This window comes from Gorilla gorilla, chromosome 16 (assembly GCF_029281585.2).
Source record: "Gorilla gorilla gorilla isolate KB3781 chromosome 16, NHGRI_mGorGor1-v2.1_pri, whole genome shotgun sequence".
Lineage (NCBI taxonomy): Eukaryota > Metazoa > Chordata > Mammalia > Primates > Hominidae > Gorilla > Gorilla gorilla.
Genome location: NC_073240.2, coordinates 63,333,852 through 63,360,644, shown reverse-complemented (window position 1 = coordinate 63,360,644; position 26,793 = coordinate 63,333,852). Strand labels below are relative to the sequence as shown.

Genomic DNA, 26,793 nt, shown 5'->3' with positions numbered 1-26,793 from the left:
GAATAATCCTATTCTTTTAGTATTATTTTCTCTTTGGCAAAATTATATTAGTAGATGGTAGTTATTTTGTGAAAATAAACCTTTGATTATTAAAAATTCCACACACAAAATACAAAGAACAGTATGTAAATATATAGTGAACCCTCATTCACCTATCCAGCTTTAATCATCAACTTTCTTTATATACAGCCAAAAAAAAAAAAAATAGAAATAGGTCCTGACTTTTTTTTTCCTATTCCACAAAATTTTAAAGTAGAGGCATGACCAGGTTAGACCAATCTACATAATTTACAAATGAAGAGAAGGAAACAAAGATTAACTAACCTGTCCCAAGTTCTGCAGCTGGTCAGGAACAGAACTGATACATCTGGGTGTGCCATGATACAGCCACCAAGTAAGAGCATCAACTAAGACCGGCAGAAGAACCCTGTGTCTCTGCCCGGGATGCTTCATACACACTACTTGGGATCACACAACCCCCCCAGGACAACCAAAAATGGAAAACAATAATCTACAACCAAAGTTTACTTTATCTCATGCTAGAACAATTGTTTCCCAACCATGGAGGGCTCCAGGAACCACCAACCAGTTTCAGTTCAAAGACTACTGGAGATATCAATGACAGACTAGATAAAGAAAATGTGGTACATATACACCGTGGGATATGATGCAGCCATAAAAAAGAACAAGATCATGTCGTTTGCAGGAAGATGGATGGGGCTGGAGGCCATTATTCTCAGCAAACTAATACAGGAACAGAAAACCAAATACCACATATTCTCACTTATAAATGTGAGCTAAATGATAAGAACACATGGAAACAATGGGGAAGAGAGGAGAACAACACACACTGGGGCCTACTGGGGCATGGAGGTTGGGAAGAGGGAGAGGATCAGGAAAAATAACTAATGGATACTAGACTTAATACCCGGGTGATGAAATAATCTGTACAATGAACTCCCATGACACGTTTACCTACGAAACAAACCTGCCCATGTACCCATGTACCCTGAACTTAAAATAAAAGTGAAAAAAAAGACCACTAGAAGTTTCTACATTAATTCCTTACCCAGCACTTACCCCCTCACGTCACACTAAGAAAAGATTTATGAAGCAAACCAGTGTGAATGAATGAGAATTCACACTATAAGGTCCAATATGATTAAAAAAAAAAAAAAAAACCCAGCTACTCAGCTCCTCCTCTGGGCCCCTACCATCACCTCACCAAGCTACCAGGAGGAAAAATCAGACAGGAATGGGAATATTAGGACCGAGCACTCTTCACACCTGCCTCGCAAAACCACAGTGAAGATGAGACAGCATAACAGACAGCAGTTTTAACACTTTACAAAACTATACCAATGCAGGGGATTGGCCAATTGATAAGAACAAAGTATCTTTGCGAAAGGACTTACCTTAAATTCTCAGTTTCTATTAAGAGCGGATTTCCCTGAAGATATCCCAAAGCATGTGAGAAGCCTCCTGCAGCACCTAAAATCATAATAACAATCATCAGAATCAAGTAATGTTTTTGAAAAAGAATCTCAATCTATACATTTGGTAATTTCCCCCACACTAAGCATGAAAGGAAATAACTCAGGAAACAATGAATTTCCGCCACAACACATGGGCTGGGAATTTTCTTTACCCACAGGGAATTCAGGTCCCAAGACACTTATTTTGAAGACCAAAATTATGTTACTGCTGGCAGAGAGACAAAACACATTTTCTTCTTCCTTGTGGTAGGAATGCTTTAATGGCTTTGAATTTAAACAAAAACCAAATACAGACATCCACCTCCCTCAATGTCGAAAACAAAAATCTCAGGCATTGCACTCCGCTTCTTTTTAAAATTAGTTTACATGAGGTGCTCTTGTCTTCTTTTTTTCCTATTTAGTTCCTCTAACACATCTGTGAAGTGGTCCCTTCTTGATTTTGCTGTTCCCATGTGGCTCCTGGTTCTCTAAGGCACTGGGAACTTGCTCCGTGGAAACCCAATTTGAAGCAGAGAAGCACTATAATCAATTGTAGAAATCAACAAAATGGCCTAGCCACAGTAAAGGAACAGGCGCCTGTGTGAGCACACACACACGTTATCTACAAAACAGAATAAACATCCAGATACAGGATTCATATGAAACAGTCCCAAGTACGTGCAATCAAATCTGGGTGGGTATGACAGACTAGTTAACAAATGGTGTTGTTTAGCATTTAGGAGAAGAAAACTCTACATCTCTCTCTCCCTACTTACGGAAGAATAAACTCAAAATAAAAGCAAATGAGTACCAGTACTCATTTGCTAGTTTGTTATTTTATTTTTTGACAAAAGTATCATTGTTTTTAAAATTTCTGCTCTATTTTTGCCATTCAAAAATTTTAGATTAAAAAAATTGTTACTAGCTACATGTCTCAGTCCTTTATAGTTGCATATTTTGGTGTCATTCTTAAAAAGGCCTTCATATATATATATATATTTCATATATATATTTCATATATGTATTTCATATATATATATTTCATATATATATATTTCATATATATATATTTCATATATATATATTTCATATATATATATTTCATATATATATATTTCATATATATATATTTCATATATATATATTTCATATATATATATTTCATATATATATTTCATATATATATATTTCATATATATATTTCATATATATATATTTCATATATATATATATATATGTTTTTTTTTTTTTAAGATGGAGTCTCACTCTTGTTGCCCAGGCTGGAGTGCAATGCTGCCATCTCGGCTTATTGTTATCTCCGCCTCCCGGGTCCAAGCAACTCTCCTGCTTCAGCCTCCCGTGTAGCTAGGGAGGTGCCCATCACCACACCCAGCTAATTTTTGTATTTTTAGTAGAGACGGGGTTTTACTATGTTGGCCAGGCTGGTCTCGAACTCCTGACCTCAGGTGATCCATCCACCTGGTTCTCCCAAAGTGCTGGGATTACACATGTGAGCTGCTGCGCCCTTATTTCTTTATAGTAACAAAAACAGACTAAAACAGTCTTAAAAATAAACAAGAAAATTAATATTCCCTTCAAAATGGATAAAGCAAATTAACACATTTTTCATAAGTCCTAAAAAATATAACAGCAAGAAACATATGAAAAGATAGCAACTATACTAACAATAAAAATATGTAATTTTAGGCCGGGTGCAGTGGCTCATGCCTGTAATCCCAGCACTTTGGGAGGCGAAGGCGGGCGGATCACGAGGTCAGGATATCGAGACCATCCTGGCTAACACGGTGAAACCCTGTCTCTACTAAAAACACAAAAAATTAGCCAGGCGTGGTGGTGGGCGCCTGTAGTCCCAGCTACTTTGGGGGCTGAGGCAGGAGAATAGTGTGAACCCGGGAGGCGGAGCTTGCAGTGAGCCGAGATCACGCCACTACACTCCAGCCTGGACTGCAGAGTGAGACTCCGTCTCCAAAAAAAAAAAAAAAGTAATTTTAGAAAGTGGAGACCTTATTTGTACCTATCAGATTGGTAAAGATGACAAAGACTGACAATAAATAACCAATGTTATAGGCACTTTCATGAACGGAATATAAATTGGAAACGTCATTCTGTAGCCACCTGGGAGATTATGTCAGCATATAAGATGGCATGCCCTTTGTTTCAGCAATCCTACTTCTAAGAATTCACTCAAGGTAGATAATTATGGAAGCAGGGAGATGGATACACATGGCATTGTTTATAATTATGAAAGGAGGAGGATAAATGCCCTTAAAGGCCCACAGATATGAGACATGTTGAGTAAACCACATAGACACTGAAAACAATGTTGGAGGTCTATATTTATTGATATGAAAAGATATCCATTATATACTTCTGAGTGAATAAAATAGGTAAATGACCACATGCAGTATGATTCATTTGTGTGTGTGTATTCTTGGATGTCCAGAGAGATGTCTAGAAGGATGTTTATCAAAATAGTTATTATTCTGGTTATCAAAATGTTAGATGATTTTTACTTCTTATACTGTTTAAATTTCATAAAATGAGCAATCATTATTTTTCTAAAGAATACAATGGAGCTACTTAACTTTTAAAATCTCGTGTTGAAGTTAAGGAATATATGACATCAATGTCCACTCTCCTTCTCTGTCACAATTTTTCCTCCCTGACTTTACTGACATTCATGCACACATGTGCTCTTAGTGAACACTGAGTAGGGAGTTACCTTCCTCAAATCAGCTGCCATTCATATCCGAGGGTCATGTCACCCCTGCCTTTGGGTCCCTAAGATACTCTATAACCTTCTTATAAATCTCCCTTTTCACTTATGCTAGCTAGAGTGAGTGTGTTTCTGTGACCAACGGAATCCCATCTATCTTTCTCTTTTCCATCTATCTTCTCAATCATCCCATACCATTTGAAAACACAATAATCCTGTAGTCATAAGAATGATGATTTACCACACAATTTCAACTAATGTTTATGTACTACAGCTAAAGTAACTGAAGAAGCTCAAAGCAGCTATGAAAATAGGCAAAAATCTATTTCAAGAGACAGGTAGATTCATTCCTGACTAACAAGGGAATTGATGAAGAGATTTTCTGAAGAAGAATAAAAACAAAGGAGACATAATTGTACAGATGGGCCATTTCTTGTGGTTAAAATACTTTCCATTATAACATGTGTACACTTCACAGATTTATTTTTATTGGGTTATATTTATATATGAAATAATGTTTTCTATGGAGATTATAAAATACAGAAATGTATCCCCATAATGGGCCCATAACGTTAACTTTATCTCTAGCAAACAAATTTATTCTTCTCATTTTGCTTTATTTGTAAAAGTTTAGGAGTCCCATGTAATACATGTATCTTCATAACGGCATAATTATAAACTTGGCTAAAAAGTCATAATTCCTTGTAGATGCACAAATCTTTTTATAGATATGTTGGATATAAAGTACAAATCTAATTAACCCCCTTCATCTGCTGGCAGCTCCTTCTTCCCTACAAAATTTCCCTAGAAGTTAGACAAAGGACAAGAACCACTCTCCAATTTCAGAGATGAGCAATCATGAGACTTAACTTAGATTAAGTATCTTCGACTCCAAAGTACAACACACCCCCTCCCACAACACATGGGCCACCCAATGTGAATTGCTGGCCTCTCTGTTCTGACCCCCTTTAGTGCTAAACAAGTCCACATCTGTGACGGAGATGCATCAGGATTTAAGAGACAAAACGTTGCATTTAGGGAAAGCAACAGCACAGCAGTTAAGAGAAAGGTGTCCAATCCTGGTTGGATCATTTACTAGTCATCCGGCTTGGTGTGCCTTAACCTCTCTGTACCTCAGTTTCCTCTTCTGTAATAATGCCAAGGGCAGCTGTGAGGTTAAAGGAGATAATATATCTGATGCAATCAGCAATGCTCAATAGTCACTGAGCTCCCCTGAGCTCCAGCTCAGGAGGTGCCATGATGGAAACAGCTCATGCTAGAAACTCGTTCATTGCCTGATCATAACAAGGTCCCTAGAGAACGCTGAGAAAGAACATGTCTCCAACGGAAACACACCTACCTGTTTAAAATGTCTATTATGAATATGGATAAGATCTATCCAAGCAAATAGGAGCTTATTTCAAAGGGACCAGGAGCTTGCTATTTAAAGAAAACTTGCTTTAAAGTAGCCTTCTCCAGAGTAACATACGATAAATCATTTAGCAGCTCCCATGATGCGCCTTTTCTGGAGTATTCCGAGAAGCACAGAAAGATGTGAACAAAAATCAGCAAAAGCTACACCTAAAATGCCTGTCACCAACAGCAGGACATTAATGCAGGCCTTAACTCTGCTCCTGCATCCCCAACCCCTTCCTACTTGCTCAGGGAAGCTTAAATACACCTCTCGGAGTCCATGGTTGCTCATCATAAGAGCAGAAATGATCATACTCATACTTAGCTATTTTGACTGTTGTGAGGATGAAATGAGAGAGCATACGTGAAGTTTTTAGCATGGTGTCTGGAATCCAATAAGTATTTGGTAAATGATACACCTAATATTATCATCTCAACAGCATTAAAGAAAAAAGACACCCATTAAGTAATCTGATGGAGACCATACCTGGCAGTTTTTCACCATGAGAGTTTTATAGACTGGTTTTCCTCGTTTTACTTGGCGTAATCCCCACAGGAATGTGGGTGTAAGCTGAAGGGGATCTGGAGTGTGCAGGATGTATGCAGCTGAACCCTCACTATGTGCTTTAGATCCCATGCAGCCAAGAACCCATTTGTCGTCAAATTCCATTAAAAGGCAGGGAACAGTGCGACACCACACTCAGGCTTTGCCCTGACATCAACTGCATGTGTGTAAAAATCAGAATATGGGCTCATATGGGCCCCAGCCCAAGTGTTTTGCTCTCTAAAGTTAAAAAAAATGTTTTTATAACCTAAGACCAGGTAAAGCAGAGAAAATCCAATAGGATTAGCTGAGGATGAACTAGCATTACTCTTGGCTTGAAGTGATCACTAATTTTTGACACATTTACTACTAATTATTCAAAATCATAATATCCAAGAAGCAAACGAATAAACCAAAAGTTCTTTGGCAGCCGTACACAGACATGGGAGAAGCCGAGGAACAATTTTGAAAACAAAATGTCCCAACTTCCACCACTTGCCAAGGACTTACTTGTTTTTGCTGAAGTCTTGGGAATGCTATAATTTGAAGTGTAGCCCAATGATTAGAGTCCAGCTCTGCTAGGTCAGAAGATATGAGACTCCAAGGGGAGATGCCCAATTCTCTGCTCATGGCTTCCCTGCACTGACTTTCCAGCTAGAGGCTGGGGGTTGGGCCAGGGTCAAAGGAAACTCATTGAAGAGCAAGTAGACAGCGTCAACACCCAAGGACCTCAGAGATGACAATATGCTACGCTGCCTTTTTGCAGGACAAAGAGAAAAGAGCCCTAGCAGAAAAGCCCCAGAAATCCCTTTGTATTGCTCTAAAAACAGCATTCCAGCAAACTAGGAGGTAAAAAGTGTTACATGCAAAAAAGATTCTCAGTATAAAGGGGGCAAAAGCTGGTTAAAACAAAATTAAGGAGTTTCTCCAATGCAGAATATTTTGGATGCTTTCACTTGCTCATGTTGATTATCAGTAAGTAGCTCTAACCTTATGTGTGCACAGATTTCCTTTATTTTTGTGGTCTATGTCTTGGGACCAGTGTCCCACGCAATACTTTGAAAAATAATGTTATAATGAGTTCTTTTATGTAAATAATTGTTGAAAGCTCATTTTGTACCACTACATTCACAATTAAATGATGAAGCACAATTCATATAAGTGATCAGGTAATGGTGCCAACAATATCAATGCAAAGTAGTGTAAAATATATGCTTACTAGGAGGGCAAGAAAAGAGATCACATTGCACTGCTTTAATTCACACTGTCTTTATGAGCTTTTCACAACAAAAAAAAAACAGAGATGCCATGAATTCTTTATTGTTCGCTAATTCACTGACCCTCCTCTCTTAAAATTTTAAAAACAGTTATGATAAAAATCAATTAGTAATAGGTGTAACTAGAATGCAAACTCCATGAGAACAGGAACTCTACTTGGTACAGAGCCATATCCCCAGCCCTTGAACAATTTGACTACATGAATCTAAGAATGAATAAATAAGCTGTTCTTAAACATGCTACTACTACCTCATTTTATGAACTAGCCAAAATATACTTTATACACTTTTATATTTTAAAGTGACTTCGAAATGCTCACTATAAAATCATTTTTTATTTCTCTTTTCTGAAAGAAGTTTTCTCCCCCATTTTTTTCCCAGCATAGTCTCCCATCTTTTGTAATCCAAAAAAAAAAAAAGAAGAAGAAGAAGAAGGGCGAGAGGAGAAAAGAGTATTTCTCTTTATGACTTCTGGGTTAGAAGAAACTTTTTGTCTCTGGACCAACTATGATATTCAGTACATTATTACAGCCAATTGTTTTCAATAGAAGTCTAATTAACTAACATTCAAATGCCTAGGAATTTCAATTAGTCAGACCAACACAGAGGGTCTCCTTTGGCGGAAGGAAAAAGAAACGCATTCATTTTTCAGAAAAAGGCAACTCTACAAAAATAAGCTTTTAACACTGATTTTCTGAAAAAAGCAACTGGCCATGGAATATGGGTATCAAGAAATATCCTATACTATTAAATTACACTTAATATTCTGAACATAATGTTTAAAATAACCCTGAGATGTTACAACACCTTCAAATGGACAATTACAAACTTAAATGTTTTTGCTAAACTCCATTATAACAAAATCTGGCAATGCATTTTAGAAAAATTTGAAACAATTTTTGTTTCGCTTTTTTTTAAGGAGGCAAGGGAGGAAAGAGCAGGGATAAAGTGTCTAACTCTTCCTTGGTCATTCAGCAAATTAAATTAACTAAACCCTTCCCCACCTTCAATTCCTTATACAAAGCAGTTAATGGCCAGGGTTTTCCTACTGGCAATCCTCAACTTCTGGTTGGGCTACACTCTGATCTACCGTGGCAGCCTTCTCAGGCCCACCTGCTTGCCAGTTTCCCTCCAACAGGTTAAATCAGGTAACACAGTCACTGGGGTCGGGTCCCCAGTCCCTACAAACTCAAGGCCAAGTTCCTGGGCTGCAGATACCCACTTCCTCACCTCCTGCCTGGCCTGCCCTGGGAGTCTATGCTCTACCACCACTAAGCCAGTGCACCTTATGTCCCCTGCCCTCTGAGCTGTTTTCCCCTAAGAGGGCTTTGATGCCCACTCTTACATGTCTACAATGCCGTCCCCACACCCCCATTCAATCTAGCTGTCCATCAAGTTCCACCTGCTCCAAGGAGACTTCACTGACCACATCTCAATTTCTGTACTTACAAAAGTTTGTTGAAATAATCTATTTACATGTCTGTATTTCGCCACAGACTGTGAGCTCTTACAGGGCAAGAACCATGGCTTCTCCCATATTTTTATCCTCAGCTCAGAGCACTGTTTCTTATACACATTAAGTGCTCAATGAATGACTGAAAAATAGTGACTCCAAGAAACTGGGGCAGACAGAGGGGGCCCCAAGAAACTGGGGTACAGCAGCAGGGTCAGGAATGGGTCAGGCATGAATATGTGTGTGTGTGTGTGTGTGTGTGTGTGCATACACATGCACTGAAGTTATGGCTGTGTGTGTGTGTGTGTGTGTGTGCATACACATGCACTGAAGTTATGGCTGGCTGATTCTATGATCGTTCTCCCTGGGACTTCAAGGTTCCAGCTTAAGCCCTCGTTTTCCTCTCTCAGTCCCAGTGATTAGTCCACCATTCACACGTTTTTCTTTTTTTTTTTTTTCTAGACAGAGTTTCACTCTTGTTGCCCAGGCTGGAGTGCAGTGGCACAATCTTGGCTCACTGCAAACTCCACCTCCCAGGTTCAAACGATTCTCCTGCCTCAGCCTCCTCAGTAGCTGGGACTACAGACGCATACCACTACGCCCGGCTAATTTTTGTATTTTTAGTAGAGACAGGGTTTTGCCATGTTGACCAGGCTGGTCTCGAACTCCTAATCTCAGGTGATCTGCCTGCCTCGGCCTCCCAAAGTGCTGGGATTACAGGTGTGAGCCACCGCACCCAGCCCACTATTCACTCTTTTGCTACAAACCTGGGGTCTGTGAATAAACTTCTCGACTCTTTGGTCTGTTGTCAACTAGGGAAATACACTATTTTATATTTATGCCTTCTTTCCCAGCTCCAAAGCAAACAAAGGCTTTCACGGTATAACAATTGGAGAATGAAACAAAAAGATTCCCCTCTGTATACTATTCCCTCATCCCTGAACCCTAAGAGCACATACGTGCTCTTATTCTCTTTCATTCCAACTTGGACCCTTTAAAAGAGCACAAAGCCACACAGAATACCAACAGTAGAACCTGATGAACACCATAGGTAAGTGTCATTCTTCAACTACTTGAGTTTTTCTTTTGGGAAAACAGAATGAGAGGTTCCAGTAAAAAGAGCAAGAAGGTACATGTACACAATAGAATACTATTCAGTGCTAAAAAGAAAAGCGCTATCAAGCCATGAAAAGACATGGAGGAAATTAAATCCACATTACTAACAGAAGAAGCCAATCTGAAAAGGCTACATACTATACAATTCCAACTCGATGACATTCTGGAAGAGGCAACACTAGCGAGACAGTAAAAAGATCACTGGTTGGGCCGGGCGCGGTGTCTCACACCTGTAATCCCAGCACTTTAGGAGGCCAAGGCGGGCAGATCACTTGAGGTGTTAGGAGACCATCCGGGCCAACATGGTGAAACCCCGTCTCTACTAAATATACAAAAATTAGCCGGGCATGGTGGTGGGCGCCTGTAATCCCAGCTACCTGGGAAGCTGAGGCAGGAGAATCACTTGGATCTGGGAGGCGGAAGTTGCTGAGAGCCGAGATCCTGTCATTGCACTCCAGCCTAGGCAACAAGACCGAAACTCTGTCTCAAAAAAAAAAAAAAATCAGTGGTTGCCAGGGGTCAGGGGGCGGGGGGGAAGGCAGGAAAAAATAAGCAGCACTGAGGATTTTTTGGGCAGTGAAACTACTTTGCATGATACTATGAAGGTGGATGTGTATCATTCTACATTTTTCCAAACCAAAAGAACGTGAAACACCAAGAATAAACTCTAGCCAGGCGCAGTGGTGCATGCCTATAATCCCAGCACTTTGGGAGGCGAAGATAGGCAGATCACTTGAACTCAGGAGTTAGAGACTAGCCTGGGCAACATGGCAAAACCCCATCTCTACAAAAAATACAAAAATTAGCTGGGTGTGGTGGTATGCGCCTATAGTACCGGCTACTCACGAGGCTGAGGTAGGAGGATTGCCTGAGCCTGGGAGGTCAAGGCTGCACTGTGCCTAGATCTCGCCACTGTACTCCAGCCTGAGCAACAGAGCAAGACACTGGGAAGGAAGGGAGGGAGGGAGGGAGGGAGAGAGGGGAGAAAAGAGAAACTCTAAGGTAAACTACGGTCTTTAGGTGGTAATGATTTGTCAATATAGGTTCATCAACTATAACAAATGTACCACCCTGGCATGGGATGTTGGTAATGGGGAAGCTATGGGTACAGTAGATATAAAGGAACTCTCTGTACTTCCCACTCAATTTTGTTGTAAACCCAAACCTGCTCCGAAAAAATAAAAACTGTTAGAAATAAACAAAATATTTTTTAAAATACAGAGAGAAAGAGGTGTGGTGCTGCAGATGCCACCCAGGCACTGAAGCCAAGGAACTCCCTATGGGAGATCTCCCCACTGCAGGCCAGGGCCTGGGAGAGGTGTAGAGTGACACATGTTGGCTTGGCCTGGGGAAGCAGCGATGGAGGATCTGGGATCCTCCTGGCCAGGTAGAGATCCTGTGACTGTATCAGAGCACTCGGGTTGAACAGGTGCTGCACACACAAGGCTCCACGCTGCTAGAACTGACCCTGGGAAGGTGCATCCTCCTCCATTTTTATTCTCACTGCCACCCTGACCATTAGCTCGAGGACTATTCCTACATGCTCGTAACCTCAGCAACTGCTTCTACAGTGACACAATCCAGCTGAAGGACATGCAGAGAGACAATGTGACTTCCTCAAGTGGTGAATCTCACCTTATTTTCCTTGCCAGTGGAAACTCTGTCATCTGTAATGAAGTATCTCAGGTCTGTAGCTAGGAGAAGGAGGGGCATCCTCTTCAGGGGACACGTTCCTATGAATACTCACACTGGCTCCATCCTCCAGCCCGCAAAGCCTGGCTGCCTGATGCCGTGAGCGAACACACCACAGCATAAATGCAACAGGAAGAAACAATCAAAGGGTACTGTGAGTCTTCTCAGCCCCCAGCAACCTAAGATAAGTATCACAAACAAGAACAGGAGGTCCTTTGAGAGGATTCTGCTAATCAAGACCAAATTAGATACTCAGGTATACATAATGTGGAAATCAGGAATACTCACTTTCCATAAATAAGAACCTGTCACCACTTGGCCCTGATTAGCATTATTGTAACCCTCAAAATTCATCTTTCCCAAGTGATTTTTCTATGCTGCTCTCTCTTACCATGTGAAGGCTGGTTTTCATAAAATTGCCACCTGATATATTTCTCCAAAAGCTAAATTCCTCTTCTCTTTCCTCACGTGGCCAGTGATTTTTTGCATATTCGCTATGGCACCTTTCATGCAAAACCAAAACACCTCCTAACAAACTGTACTTCCTCTTCTCAGTATACTGTGTAAATTAATTCTCCTCAGCCTTGTTTCCCTCCTCCTGTCAACCCAAGGCCCCCATTTTCTAAGATGCTCTTTCCCCTGTGGTTCCTCCTACTCTTGCATTTCTCTAAATTTTCATGGGTTTTGTAGGTTTCTCTGCATAAAATGGCAACTCATTCTATCATGTTGTATTCTTTCTAACACCAGTCCACAACATAGGGTGCTAAGACTACACAGAGAAGGAATTCTCAAGCACCCAGCACCAAGCCTGGCACCAGGTCACCCAAGGCCAGGGGCATCCTTGCCCCCTGACTAAGTCCTCCATGCCTCACTCTGCTCCCCTGTAAAAGGCCCATGCCAGGGCCTCCCTCACGAGCTGATGTGAGGGACACACGAGCACGGCACACCTGCAATAAATGTGGACTTTTCCCCCCTCCCCACATGCGGCCTCTCAGCTCTCTACCTGGAATAAAATCTCTGTGAGCAGGATGGGGATTCACACCTTTCCTGTATTTCTTTAAAGCATTTTCATGAAGTGGAATATGCAGGAGATGGGGGTTTTTGTTTGTTTCGAGACGGAGTCTTGTTCTGTCACCCAGGCTGGAGTACAGTGGTGCAATCTCACTCACTGCAACCTCCACCTCCCGGGTTCAAGTGATTCTCCTGCCTCAGCCTCCCGAGAAGCTGGGATTACAGTCGTGCACCACCACACCTGGTTAATTTTTGTATTTTTAGTAGAGACGGGGTTTCACCATGTTGGCCAGGCTGGTCTCGAACTCCTGACCTCAGGTGATGTGCCCACCTCAGCCTTGCAAACTGCTGAGATTACAGGCGTGAGACACCATGCACAATGGTATTAAACAATGTTTTCCAGTTCCTGGTGGTTCTGGTTCTTGTTGGGTGATGAGATTTCGTAACTTATTTACCATGTCATGTACCATATACATGTTTAAAACTTTCTTTTAAAAAAGTTAAATACATACAATGTTTATTGCGGCACTATTCACAATAGCAAAGTCTTGGAACCAACCCAAATGTCCATCAGTGATAGACTGGATTAAGAAAATACGGCACATATACACCATGGAATACTATGCAACCATAAAAAAGGATGAGTTCATGTCCTTTGTAGGGACATGGATGAAGCTGGAAACCATCATTCTCAGCAAACTATCACAAGGACAGAAAACCAAACACTGCATGTTCTCACTTATAGGTGGGAGTTGAACAATGAGAACACATGGACACGGGACGGGGAACATCACACACTGGGGTCTGTTAGGTAGTAGGGGGCTGGGGGAGGGATAGCATTAAGAGAAATACCTAATGTAAATGACAAGTTGATGGGTGCAGCAAACCAACATGGCACATGTATACCTATGTAACAAATCCACATGTTGTGCACAGGTACCCTAGAGCTTAAAGTATAATAAAAAAAATTTTATAAGTTAAATATATACAAAACAAAGAAAATATCATCATGAACCCCTATGTACTCATCACTCAGCTTCAACAATTACTAACTCACGGCCAAAATTATTTCATCTATGCCTCCATTTAATTCCTTCCCAGAAATCACTGGAGATTATACTGAAGCAAGTATCATATATCAGATTTAAATATAAGAATTTTATGAAGTAGTTCTTTTGTTTGCGTTTTTTGTTTTTGTTTGTTGTTTTGTTTTGTTTTTGAGATGGAGTTTCGCTCTTATTGCCCAGGCTGGAGTGCAATGACGCGATCTCGGCTCACTGCAACCTCCGCCTCCCAGGTTCAAGTGATTCACCTGCCTCAGCCTCCCGAAGTAGCTGGGATTAAAGGCATGCGCCACCACACCCGGCTAATTTTGTATTTTTAGTAGAGATGGGGTTTCTCCATGTTGGTCAGGCTGGTCTCGAATGCCCGACCTCAGGTGATCCGCCCGCCTCAGCCTCCCAAAGGGCTGGGATTACAGGCGTGAGCCACCGCGCCCGGCAAAGTAGTATTTTCAACAATAAGAAGCATAACAAAGCTGTTTTCCCTAAGAAAACAAATTCTCTACTCATTAAATAAAGTTACAGCCATCTTACTCTATCTGATCCCTGTTGCACACAGTAAGATAAAGGTGACCCAGGAAAGACACAGCAGGCCTTAGTTGATTCCTGGTGGCACACAGCTGGCCAGGTGACCATGGCCAGGACACCTGCCCTCCCAGACCTCACTCCCTGGGGCTAAAACCAGGACATAAGGAATCCTACTCCACTCGCCTACATGAGCCCCTGCTCTCACGGGACAGCAAGGACTTTCTACTTCCCTATTTATGTTCTCAGTGTTTCCCTCGGGTTTCCAGAATCAGCTCCTCTACACAGAGTAACTTAGCTCGTACTTGCTCTTTGTCAAAAATAGAATGAATAAATATATATATATATTCAAACAGCAAAGTCTTCTCCAGGAACAAATTTCCTCCATATTACTCTTTTATGTTGGGGGGGGCGGGGGGGGAATCATTCCATTATCTTTTTTTCCCCTCCAGTCTCTTAAAATGCAAAAAAAAAAAAAAAAAAAAAAAAAGATACAGAGCAATGTCTTACTCATGTCTCTCTGTGGGTCTCTGTACTTATCGGGCAAGTATCAGCAATTCTCGTGCTCCCTCCCTGCCCCTTGGATGAGATGGCCAGTCTACCCCATACAACTCACCTGCTAAAAAATAACCTATGAGGTTGGCAGGGGCCTTTGGGGAGGGTGCAACCCCTGAGGGTCCACTGCTATCCCCTCAAAGTAGACAGTGCTCCTCTAGAGTCTAATTCCTTTTCACAAATGCATAAACATGTTACACATCATCTCCCCATAAATGATATTATTTGAACACAGCTTTATTTTTATTTTTATTTATTTTTTTGAGACGGGGTCTCACTCTGTCACCCAGGCTGGAGTGCAATGGCGTGATCTCGAGCACAACTTTAAAACAAAAAAAATTAACTCAGACTTCGTTTTTGAATTGTTTTGTATACTTCCTTGAATATTCCCTGCCAATTCTCACTAAGATTCAAATATTTACATGTTCTAGTAAGACAATCACCACTACCTTAGAACATAAAATATCACATAATCACCCCACAGACCCCTGCAGACCAAGAGTCAAAACACTCTATTGCTATTTTAAAAAGCAGTTCCCAATTCCTGTTTTTAACCTCACAAATAAACAGAATAAGACAAAATTACATCTGACTGTTATGACTTGGAATACTGAAATTTCACTCTACACAGTTGGGAAAATATTCAAATCCATGATTCTACCGCAAGGCAGGGAGGGCTGGGCATTTTCCATACATCTGGAGAATAGCCACTCACTTGCTTTCCACTGGTTTTCCATGGATGAAGTAACGAACATGGAATTAAACTATAGCTTGAACACTGATAAAGCTAAGTCACACAAACCTTCAGGCCTGACCTCTGCAGGGCAGTGGACTTTAGTGTGCTTCCAAGCAGTGTTTTCTGAATGGTCTTCTGAGAAGAAGTTGGACTAATTTGTGTGTGTGTGTGTGTGTGTGCGTGTGTGTGTGTGTGTGTTTTTTAAGTGATTCCATGGAAATTGATCAATTAAGTAAAACCTCCATTATTTAGCTCACACTACCAAGAGGTGGTCTGCCTTCACCAGTTTGTAACTGGTCCACAGTAAGTACAGAAATTGAGAGTAAACACTTAGAAAATTCTATGTAGCAATTGGACAAAGTGATTTACACTGATTCTGATTTTTTTAAATGTGCTTGTATTTTATTTTTTCAAATATTTCATTTTTATTGAATTTTGCAAAAGTTTATCAGCCTGAAAATAATTTTTTGGTTTGTTTTTGGAGATAGGGTCTTGCTCTGTCACTCACACTGGAGTGCTATGGCACAATCTCGGCTCACTACAGGCTCAACCTCCAAGGCTCAAGCGATCCTCCCACCTCTCACCTCAGCCTCCCAAGTAGCTGGGACTACTGGCACATGCCACCATTCTGGACCAATTTTTAAATTTTTGGTGGAGATGAGGTTTCATCATGTTGCCCAGACTGGTCTTGAACTCCTGGGCTCAAGCTATCTGCCCACCTCAGCCTCCCAAAGTGTTAGAATTACAGGCATGAGCCACTGCGCCCAGCCCTGAAACAGATAATAAACTTTCAGATGATTTCAGAAGCACTCATCTAAGTCAACCCACCAGAATCTCCATTTTTTTGGCAATCTCCCTCTACATTTGTAGGAGGTAGGGAGTGGCAAGATAAACAGAGAAAGTGAGCTGAGACTCTGTATTTTTAGACAGAAAAAAGCTAGGATTAGGATCTGTAACACTTATATTTTTATATCTACAACTAAAATGCCAAATTTCTTCAATTATAAAATGCCATGAATTATAAACCACACTGTGACATATAATACAGTGTTGATGGGTCCTGATTTCAGAAATAGAAAAATTTATGCAAACTAAAGTTCAAGTCTGGAATAATCATACCTCAATAAGCAAAAACATCAAGTATTCATTATACTCATTACACACACGCAAGAAAATAGTCTTTTTTTTTTTTTTTTTTTTTTTGAGACAGGGTCTCATCCTGTTGCCCAGGCTGGAGTCCAGTGGTGCGATATAGCTCACTGTAACCTCAAACACCTGGGCTCAAACACTCCTCCCACCTTAGTCTCCTGAGTACCTGGAGCTACAAGCATGTACCACCATGCCTGGCTAATTTTTTCATCCTTATTTTTGAAGAGGCGGGGTCTAGCTATGTTGCTTGGGCTGGTCTTAAACTCCTGGCCACATGTGATCCTCTCACCTCAGCCTCCCAAAGCACTGGAATTACAGGCTAAGCCACTGCGCCTGGCTAATCATGTTTTTTAAAAGCCTTCCAGGTTGAAGTTAAAGGCAAAAAATTTCTAGATGAATAAGAGCCCATTACTAAGCATCAACTATGCACAAAGCATCCCAAGAGACAAAAAAAAAAAATGAAGTGACAGTCCCTGGAGAATTCATAATTGAGATGGGAAGACAGATGGTACCTAAAATACCGAGGAGTTGAGAGTTAAGCAGCTTAAAGCCTCAAATGACTTGCACTGACAGTCATTTCATTTGGTCCCAAGGCTCCTTCCTTAACCCTGCACCAAAGATGGGACACCCAGGAAGGGCTGCATCTTTTCCCCGTCTTTGACCCAAAGTTGAAGGCATGTGCAGGGAGTCAGGCGGCTGAGCTCCCAACATGCCTCTAATTTTCATCAGATCGTTGTGAGCTTGGGTAGCTATTTCCCCACCAAGCCACTGTGTTCCCATCCATAGAAAGGAATAATAATGCATCCCTCTCAGTGTTCTGGGGAGGGTTCCTTCTGTTGCTTAAAAAAAAAAAAAAAAAGAAAAAGGAAGAAAGAAATTCAGGGATTTGGGCAACTTGTAGACTGAAGGGAAGGAGCAAAAGGGACGGCAGAAACCATGCACTAGGAGGGAAGGGGATTCCTGGGGAAAGGAGACTCTGGAAGCGATGGGAAATGGGCAGGTTCTTCCACCCCCAGGCTGGAACCTGGCCAGGGAGAGAGGAGGGAAGCTGGGTGCATGGCCCCACGGGACCCCTGTCATCCATGCAAGATAGGAGGAGGGTTCTCTATGAAAAGCAGGTGCTGAAGAGGAGGGGTAAAGAGCTGCATTTTTCCTGAAGAACCTGTGTGCTCACTGGGGCCCCTAGAAGGATGAATGCAGGAAGAGGGCTGAGCCAAGGTAGTGGGTCCCCATGTGAGCTGGCACCCATCTCTAATGATGCATCCAAGGGCTGGGCCAGTGGGAGGGCAGAGGGGGGCACAACACCTGCATTCCCCAGGGCCCAGGTCTCTCAGTGGAGCCAGGTAAAGAAGGAAGTGAAGACAGGGGTGGCTGCCAGAGTGAGAAGACAAGGAGGAGTTCTGCAGGGAGGTTTTGAGGAGGTCAAAGAGCCGGTGAGGGGTGTGATCAAGGTGGATAGAGCATGTCAAGGGGGTAGCATTTCTGGGGAAACCACACCTGGCTCAGGATGTGGTTATAAACACCGGATGCTGACTGGAAGGGAAGGCTTTTACAGACAGGTAAGGGTCAGCTTGGGGGCTGAGTTGTTACGGGTTGGCCTGCAGGGGCACTGGAGTCACTAGCTATGAGAAGAGAGGCGTGGGAACTGGGAAGGCCCGTGAGCACGGCACCAGCTCCATGGTGAAGCCGGGCCTTGGCCAGGGGAGGACAGCACAAGGCTGGGAGGAGCCATGGGGGCAAGACAGGAAGAGCGCAGCAGGAGGGGGTGGCGAACAAGCGCAGAGTGCGGGATTCCAAAATGCAACAGGGGGTCAGGTGCCCACAGATCCTGCCTCCAGACCCAGGGTCAGTGGGGGTGTGGGAGGAGGCACAGCCTCTCCAGAGAGGCCTGCAGGGGCAACAGCAAGGAAAGGCAGAAGCCACAAAGGTAGCTTGCAAAGAAAGTGTCAGGAAGCATCGATCCGGACTCAGTTTAGTCTCTAATGCTTTGAGCATTTGTACATTTTTACGTACATCCAGAACTCAGGCTGGTGCCAGATACTGGCATAGAAAAGTTTGGCAGAGAGTAGTAGATCTGGAGAGTAGGCTCCATCTAAGGGGGAAAAAAGGCTGCCCTGTAATCCCGGCACTTTGGGAGGACAAGGCGAGAGGATAGCTTGAGCCCTGGAGTTCGAGACCAGCCTGGGCAACAGAGTGAGAACCTGTCTTTACAAAAAATAAAAACAAAAAATTAGCTGGGTGTGGTGGCACACAGCTGTAGTCCCAGCTACTCAGGAGGCTGAGGTGGAAGGATCACTTGTTCCCAGGAGGTCGAGGTTACAGTGAGTCATGATTGTGCCACTGCACTCCAGCCTGGGCAACAGAGCAAGACCCTGTCTTATTTAAAAATAAAAAAAAAAAAAGGAGGTGACAATGACTGCAGCCCTCCCAAGGGCAGGCACAGGGGGAGGAACTGTCAAGCAATTCAGGATACCCACCAGTTGAGCATTGCCCTTAAGAAAGTGCTATGCCCAGTGTCAAGCTAGAGAACCTGGAAAGAAGAGCATAACAGGGAATTAGAGGAAAAGCAGGTATCTACGATGTTCCTGCCAGGTGCCCAGCACAAGGCACCCTCCCATATCAGCACATCAGACACAAAGGCACAAAAGATGACTTCCAGGTCTGTCCTGCCCTTGAGGATTTTGATTACATGAAAAGGCCTTATAGGGTAGACCACAAGATATGTAACAGATACATCAACCAAATACAACAAATGTTTAATATTGAGGAATGTTTAGGTGTAAGGGTGGCTCCTTTATTTGGGGGGATTATAACTGTGTTTAAGAAAAAGCCCTTCAGAGTTGTATACTGAAATATGTACAGATGAAATGATGTGATGTTGAGGATTTATTTCAAAATAATTGAGTGAATGGAGAAAGGGGACTCTAGATAAAACAGGATGGGTCATGCATTGAAAACTGGAGATAAGCTGGTACATGGGAGCCTACCATTGCCTCTGCTCCTGCAGATGTTTAGAATTCCCAATAACAAACTAAAAACAAACAGGAGGCAACACATGAGAGTAAAGTACCTTGTTTTTAACTTAATTGTATTAGTATGACATTACTACAACAAGCTCAAAACTCTGAATGCATGTTTTTAAAAAACGATAAAATTATGTAAGGTTTTAAGGGTAGCCGGACAGTTCCGTAGGGATAGTCTATTAAGTTTTCTAAAGAAGCAAGACTGGCTGGCTGTAAAAAGTGCAGTCATGCTTGAGAAGGTCCAGGAACTATATTCACCCAAAGAGCACGTCACCTTGACATTACAGTTTGGCACCGTCCCCCCAGATGACATGAAGTAAGTTTGACTGACTCGCAGGAGTGATGGGCAATAGACTCCTGTCATGCTTTGTTGCCTGGCTGAGGAATAATGCAAGCAAAAGGTGCCAAGTGTCAGGCTCATCTCCCGAGCACCCTCAGTGCAACTGGCATCTGCATTTTTAAACCACTGGAGGAATGGCAATAAGCCTGAAAAGGAAGATAGCTAAGACATGCCCTAAAAGTGAACAGCCAATCATGTTGATTGATCATCACCAGCTGCCTTCACTGCTGTGAGACCCACATTATGACCAGGCTGACTATAGCTGGGTTGAAAGTGATCCTTAAGAAGTAAGTGTGAAGGTTAAGGAACCCAACTGCCACTCCTCCCTACACACACAGATGTCCGTGCATGGAAGCTTCTTCCACTATGCCACCAGTAGTACGCTTACCACCCTGGAGAAGATTGGCTTAGCCAGTGGTTCTCAACCAAGGGCAATTTTCCCATGCAGGAGACATTCAGTGTTCTCTGGGGAAATTTTTGGTATCCACCACTGGGGCCGAGTGCTACTGGCATAGTGGGTAGAGGCCGAGGCAGCTGCTAAACATCCTCTGATGGTCAGAACAGCACCATATGACAAAAAATGATCTGGCCCAAAATGTCAACAGGCTAAACTTGAGAAACACTAGCTTAAGCAACCAAAATTAGGGAAAAGAGAATATTCAGACTTGTTCAGAGAGGGGAGGGAAAGAGAGAGAGTGGGACAAAGAAAGAAAGAGAAAGACGGACAAGAAAGGAGAAAGAGCATTGCCTTCCAAACATCCTTTATTTATCTATTCTTACCAGTATTTCTTAACCAGATGTGGGATTTGATGCCATGACTTCTGGCATAGCTCCCTCAGGAACACAAGAGGGTCTAGATATTTGAATGACTACAACTGCCAAGACAAATATTTGCTTTTTTCCAACGGCCATGTTTACCAAAGATTATTCCCTCTTGTTGAACTAGAAAGCAACAGGCTGTTGACACACTTGGAACCAAGCCAGGGATCCGCCTGGCACCCTCCCCGTGGGTGGGGCAGGGGGAATGTGGTCCAGAAAGGCCAATCCCTAAAAACTTCCTAAACTTTTGGATGGAGCCACTTTGAAACCACTTTGGAAACACATACACATCAACAGGGCAATCTTGTTAGTATTTTCAACAACCCTGAAGAGTCTTGAGAAGAGGAAAGAGGAGGAGCGCTGGCATAAGGGAAAGCAAAGGGAAAGGAGAGATAGAGAAGAAGGAAGAGAGAGGACAGTTATCACCAGAGAACTGAACACAGCCTTGACCGGAACAAGGCAGAAAGGGAAACTCACACAAAATTACTGCTTCATCAACTATAGCTTTAAAGCCAGGGATTAACTTTAGCTTGATTATTAACCCTGAAATATAACCCATATCTGACCTCTACAAAGACCAAATCATAGCTTCTCATTTGAACTAAACTGTCTGCATTCACATATGTGGAGTGTTTATAAAACTACTCTGGTAACTGAAATTCAGCCGTGCCTATCCTACACGATCACAACATTTCTCTCACGTGCTACCCAACTTCTGTTTTCCACAGCCATTCCCCTTTACCACAAAAATCCAACCACAGCTACAATTACTGCCACTGAGTTCACCTGCTTACACAAGAAGCAAAGAGAGATATCCGACTCCAGATTGCACCAACCTCATGCATGAGCTGAAAGTGCCATGCTTCCAGAAAGTCTGGGTAGCAGAGTGTGCCTGAGAAGACCATCCTAGCACCCAGGCAATCCTGGGCACCAAATGCCGGGCTAACCCCTGCCTCCCGCGGGGAACTTTCTGAATCTCCCAGTTTCTCCTAAGAGGGAAGAGAGACTCTAGAGCCAGATCAGGCCAAATGTCTGTGACTTGGGTGCCCAGAGGGGACCCTTTGGTCTTCCCATGACAGCATACCTCTGCCTCTGGCCTGTAGGAGTTGAATGGTGGCCCCCACTAAAGATATACCTACATCTTAATTCCTGGAACCTGTGAATGTGACCTTATTTTGGAAAATGATATTTGCAGACGTAATTAGGGATATCGAGAGGAGAGCATCCTGGATTACACAGGGTCCCAAATCCAATGAGAAGCGACCTTAGAAGAGACAGAGAAAAAACACAAAGAACAGGCAGACTGTATGAAGACAGAGGCAGAGTGCAGCGTGACACAGACACAAGACGAGGAAGGCATGGAGCCACCAGCAGCTGAAAGAGGCAGAGAAGGATTCTCCCCAGAGCCTTTGGAGGGAGCACGGCCCGACAGACACCCTGATTTGGGACTTCTGGCTTCCAGAACCGGGAGAGAATAGATTCCTGTCGTTACAAGCCACCAGCTGTGGTCATGTGTTACAGCAGCCCTCAGAAGCTCATACATGCTCTAACACTGGGGTTATCTAGCCTCGAGATTCTGGAAGGACCTGGGCAGGGCACAGCTGGGCATCCTCCAGGTGCTTCTTCCAGCAGCTGCAGGAGAGCTCAGGAGGACAGGGCTGGGGAATGTGTTCCCAGCCCCAAAAGCCCAGGCCAAGGATGTTTTCCAAAGGACAAGCTCAGGGGCAGGGTCAAGAGAGAAGGTGTTTCCATCTGTCAAGGGGCAGAGACTACCCAAAGAAACACACTATTCCCAGCTGGTCAGTGAGAAAGGTACCCTCTGATGAGTGGCTGTCATTATCCATCTCCGTTGCTAACACAGACTGAGCACTCCCCATGGGCCACGCACCGTGCTTCCAACATTCTGAAGAGGACTACTTGTGAGTCTTCTGAGTTTGATTTCATCACTCCCTACCTTTTCTTTAAATTGTACCTCTTACCTATAGACCAAAAATAATCGTTCAATGTCCCATTTAAAGAGATTGCCGCTGCTGGCACCCTCCTGAACAAAACGAAGCATAGACAGAACGTGATGGTTTGCCCCAGATCACTCAGTGGTGAAACCAGGGCCATGATGGAGAGTCAAATCTTCCACCCCTGCCTGCTCGGGCTCCACTCTACCTCGCCCAGGGCAGGGAGGTTTGTCCCCTCCCCTCCTGCCGCTCCCTCCTGCTGCCCAGCCCTGCCAGCCCCAGACACACTGGGACAAAGACCATGTTCCTTGCCCAAGCCACACTCCATGCCCAGCCCCCTTTCCCTTCACCCCCCCTCCATTTTATAGACCTTAATTAAACAATAATTAGGGACATAAAAATGCTAATATCTGTGGTCGTGGGCTCAGAGAACTCAACTCAGTAGGTGAAAGTGACATTTAAGCAAATGGTTACAAGGCACAGATTACAGGGGGAAAGGGAAGAGGGAATTCTGGAGGTCCTAAACCAAAAGGCATCATCTTTAGCATGCCTGGCCGAAGTTCATGATGTGCCACAAGCCTACACATTTCACATTCAAGCAAGGTCCCCTCATTTTCTTTTCCCCCAAGACAGAGTTTCACTCTGTCACCCAGGCTGCAGTACAGTAGCATGATCTTAGCTCACTGCAACCTCCACCTCCCAGGTACAAGCAATTCTCCTTCCTCAACCCCACCCCCAAGTAGCTGGGATTACAGGCACGCGCCATCACGCCCGGGTAATTTTTGTAGTTTTAGTAGATACGGGGTTTTGCTATGTTTGTCACACTGGTCTCAAACTCCTGCCCTCAAGTGATCCACCCTCCTCGGCCTCCCAAAGTGCTGGGATTACAAGCGTGAGCCACAGCTCCTGGCTGGTCCCCTCATTCTTTCTCAGCAATGCCATCGCCTTGGGGGAGGCTTTGTCTGGATATTACTCCCACCAGCATCTTGCTGCTCAAATCCACCCTCACCAGGCCTCCAGGTGCCTCATGACACAGAGAGCTTTACACTATTTTTCGGTCAGTGCAATCTTTTAGGGAAGGACTCTGACAATGTGTTCCAAACTTCAAACATCTTTGAAAATGTCCACTGCCTTGAACTAGTAATCACAATGTTGCAGATTTAACACTAGGAAATAATCTCAGGTGCAGAAATGCTTTCACAAATCAAGATGCTAAACATTCATTCTTTATGCAAATAAGGTCTTGGAAACAACTGAATGATCCAAAAGAAAGAGCTGGTTAAGTCAACCATATTTCATACTCCCGAGTGGATACTACTTAGCCAGTAAAATACTGTTTACAAGAATTTGAGAAAATGCTCACTCTATAATAAGTGGGAAAAAAACAGATAACTAAATTGTACTTATGATCATAACTATGTCGACTCAAGAAATAAATTAATGCCATGGGGCAGAACCTGAAAATAAGTTGGTCAAAATACAAATTTTTTCCTGAGAGGTGGGGGCTATGGGTATTTTGCTTTTACTTTCTAATTCTGTATATATTTTCTATAAGAAATAAGGGTTACAATGACAGCAGATAAAAATATTTATATATTTAAAAACAAGTGGGCTGGGCACAGCAGATCATGCCTGTAATCCCAGTGCTTTGAAAGGCTGGGGCAGGAAGACTGTTTGTGCCCAGGAGTTTGAGACCAGCCTGGGCAACACAGTGAGGACCTGGATTGAGGTGAGAGCATCTCTTGAGTCCAGGAGTTTCGGGCTGCAGTGAGTTGTGCTTGTGCCACTGTGCTCCAGCCTGGGTAACACAGCAAGGACCTATCTCAAAAAAAAAAGGGAGGTTTCTGTGGCTACTCAATGCTGCCAGGGGTTTTTTAGAAAGACTCATCAGGCCTTCGCAAATATGTGCTCACTTCCCTCCTAAGCCTGGTCATCCAGTTCCCCTACACCCCATGCACATCCCTCTACTTTCTGGCCATATTCAATTACTCCACATTCCTAGAACTCACCTTATACCCCTCACCTCAGTGTTCTTACACACGTGGGTGTGCACTTCCCTTCTCTCTCCCTGGGAATGCAGGCTCCAACAGGGTTTTTAATCTGTTCTGAGTCACTCCTATAATCCCAGTGCCTGGTGAAGTCTCTGGCACACCAAAAATGTTCAAAAATGTTTGCCAAATGAACGAACAGAGAAGTACTGATGTCCCGCTCATCTGTAGCCTTCTAACTTTCTCCCCAGCTACTGGCCTCTCTTGCCCGCACCCCAAGCCCCCAACAGGAGTTATCCTGTTCACACCTGTGTGTTCTCAGGGATATAACACATACCTAGTCTAATGGAACATTTGCCATGCTTTATCTCAGTCATTTCCTTACTGCATCAGCAGCAGCCATACCAGATAAACAACAAACATTATGCTTGAGAGTTTACATGGGTTACCTTGCTTTTTCTCACAATAACCCTAAGACATATCATGATCCTCATTTTACAGATGCAGAAACTGAGGCTTAAGAGGTAAAAAAAAAAACACACACACACACACAGCTAGTAAACAGCAGAGCCATCCAACTCCAAAGCCCAGCCCCTGACAATCCTATGCCAGGGCCAAATGCCAGTTTCTCTGTCTATCCTACACAGTGGGCTGCAAACTTCTTGAGGGCGGGAAATACATTTTATTATTTGAAAGCTGACCAACACTGCTGCACATAGCACACATTCAAATATTTGCTGATTTGAAACGTAGGAGGATGGATGTCCTTCATGTAGACCACATTAATTCCTAATGTGCGATAACCCTAGACCCACAACTGGAAGTTTAAAGCGTTTGCCTAGCAAAACAAGGGTAGTCAAATAGTTTTAAGTTCATTCAGATGAACACTGGGCTATGTAAGGAATTGAAGGGTCCAACTGTTGCCAGGCAGTGCCCCTTAAGCAATCCAGGAGTACTTAATTACGAAGTGGTATGTTAATTGCTGCTCTTAAATATCCATTAGCACAGATCCCCTAAATCCCTCTATTGGGCAATGATGCCTTAAATTTGTGTCATAGATCATATTTCAGAAACCTCTTTTAGAAATATCATCTGTCAGTCTAGTGCAATTTATTATGTATATACTTTAATGTTTTTAAATTGTCCCTATATCTTCTAAGTTAGATGACTTTCATTATCCCAAACTAATGAAATTTTACTGAACCAAAAGAATATCGTAAATACTTCTCAAAATGGTATTTATGAACTTTATTCACCATAGCAATCAAGACAGGCTACCTCAAGGGAAAGGTTTTTGTCTCCTGAGTGTTGGCTGGGACTTCACCCAGCATGCAGACTCTGGGGTGTTTAACACTTATTAACAGCTTGTCTGGGTTTGCTGCTGGTGAGTCTCTAGCAAGCAGACAAGCACAAATTAGCAGCTCCTGCATGCATCTCTCCTCCTCTGGGGGAATTATGCAGGCAACAATGGGATATTTATAAGCTTTTCTGAGTATGTGTGTGTCAGTGGGGGGAATGCAGTATATATATATATATATATATATATATATATATATATATATATATACACACACACATATATATACATATATATACACATATATATACACATATATACGTATATATATATACACATATATATATATACATATATATACATATATATATATACATATATACACATATATATATATTTTTTTTGAGATGGAGTTTTTCTGTCACCCAGGCAGGAGTGAAGTGGTGCAATCTCGGCTCACTGCAACCTCCACCTCCCGGGGTTCAAGCGATTCTCCTGCCTCAGCTTCCCCAGTAGCTGGAAGTACAGGCGCCCGACACCATGCCCAGCTAATTTTTGTATTTTTAGTAAAGACGGGGTTTTGCCGTGTTGCCCAGGCTGGTCTCGAACTCCTGGCCTCAAGTGATCCAC

The 26,793-nt window shown here is 42.9% G+C and overlaps 1 protein-coding gene across 11 annotated transcripts in view; it reads right to left on the bottom strand.

Moving 5' to 3' along the window:
* Positions 1-26,793, bottom strand: part of TLN2 (talin 2) — a 452,474-nt gene that overhangs the window by 250,300 nt on the left and 175,381 nt on the right. For all 11 annotated transcript variants that reach the window (XM_063698575.1, XM_055364066.2, XM_055364059.2 and 8 more), the window contains one exon: positions 1,416-1,491. The gene's annotated coding sequence lies outside the window, so the exon portion shown is untranslated. The remainder of the gene's footprint in view (positions 1-1,415; positions 1,492-26,793) is intronic.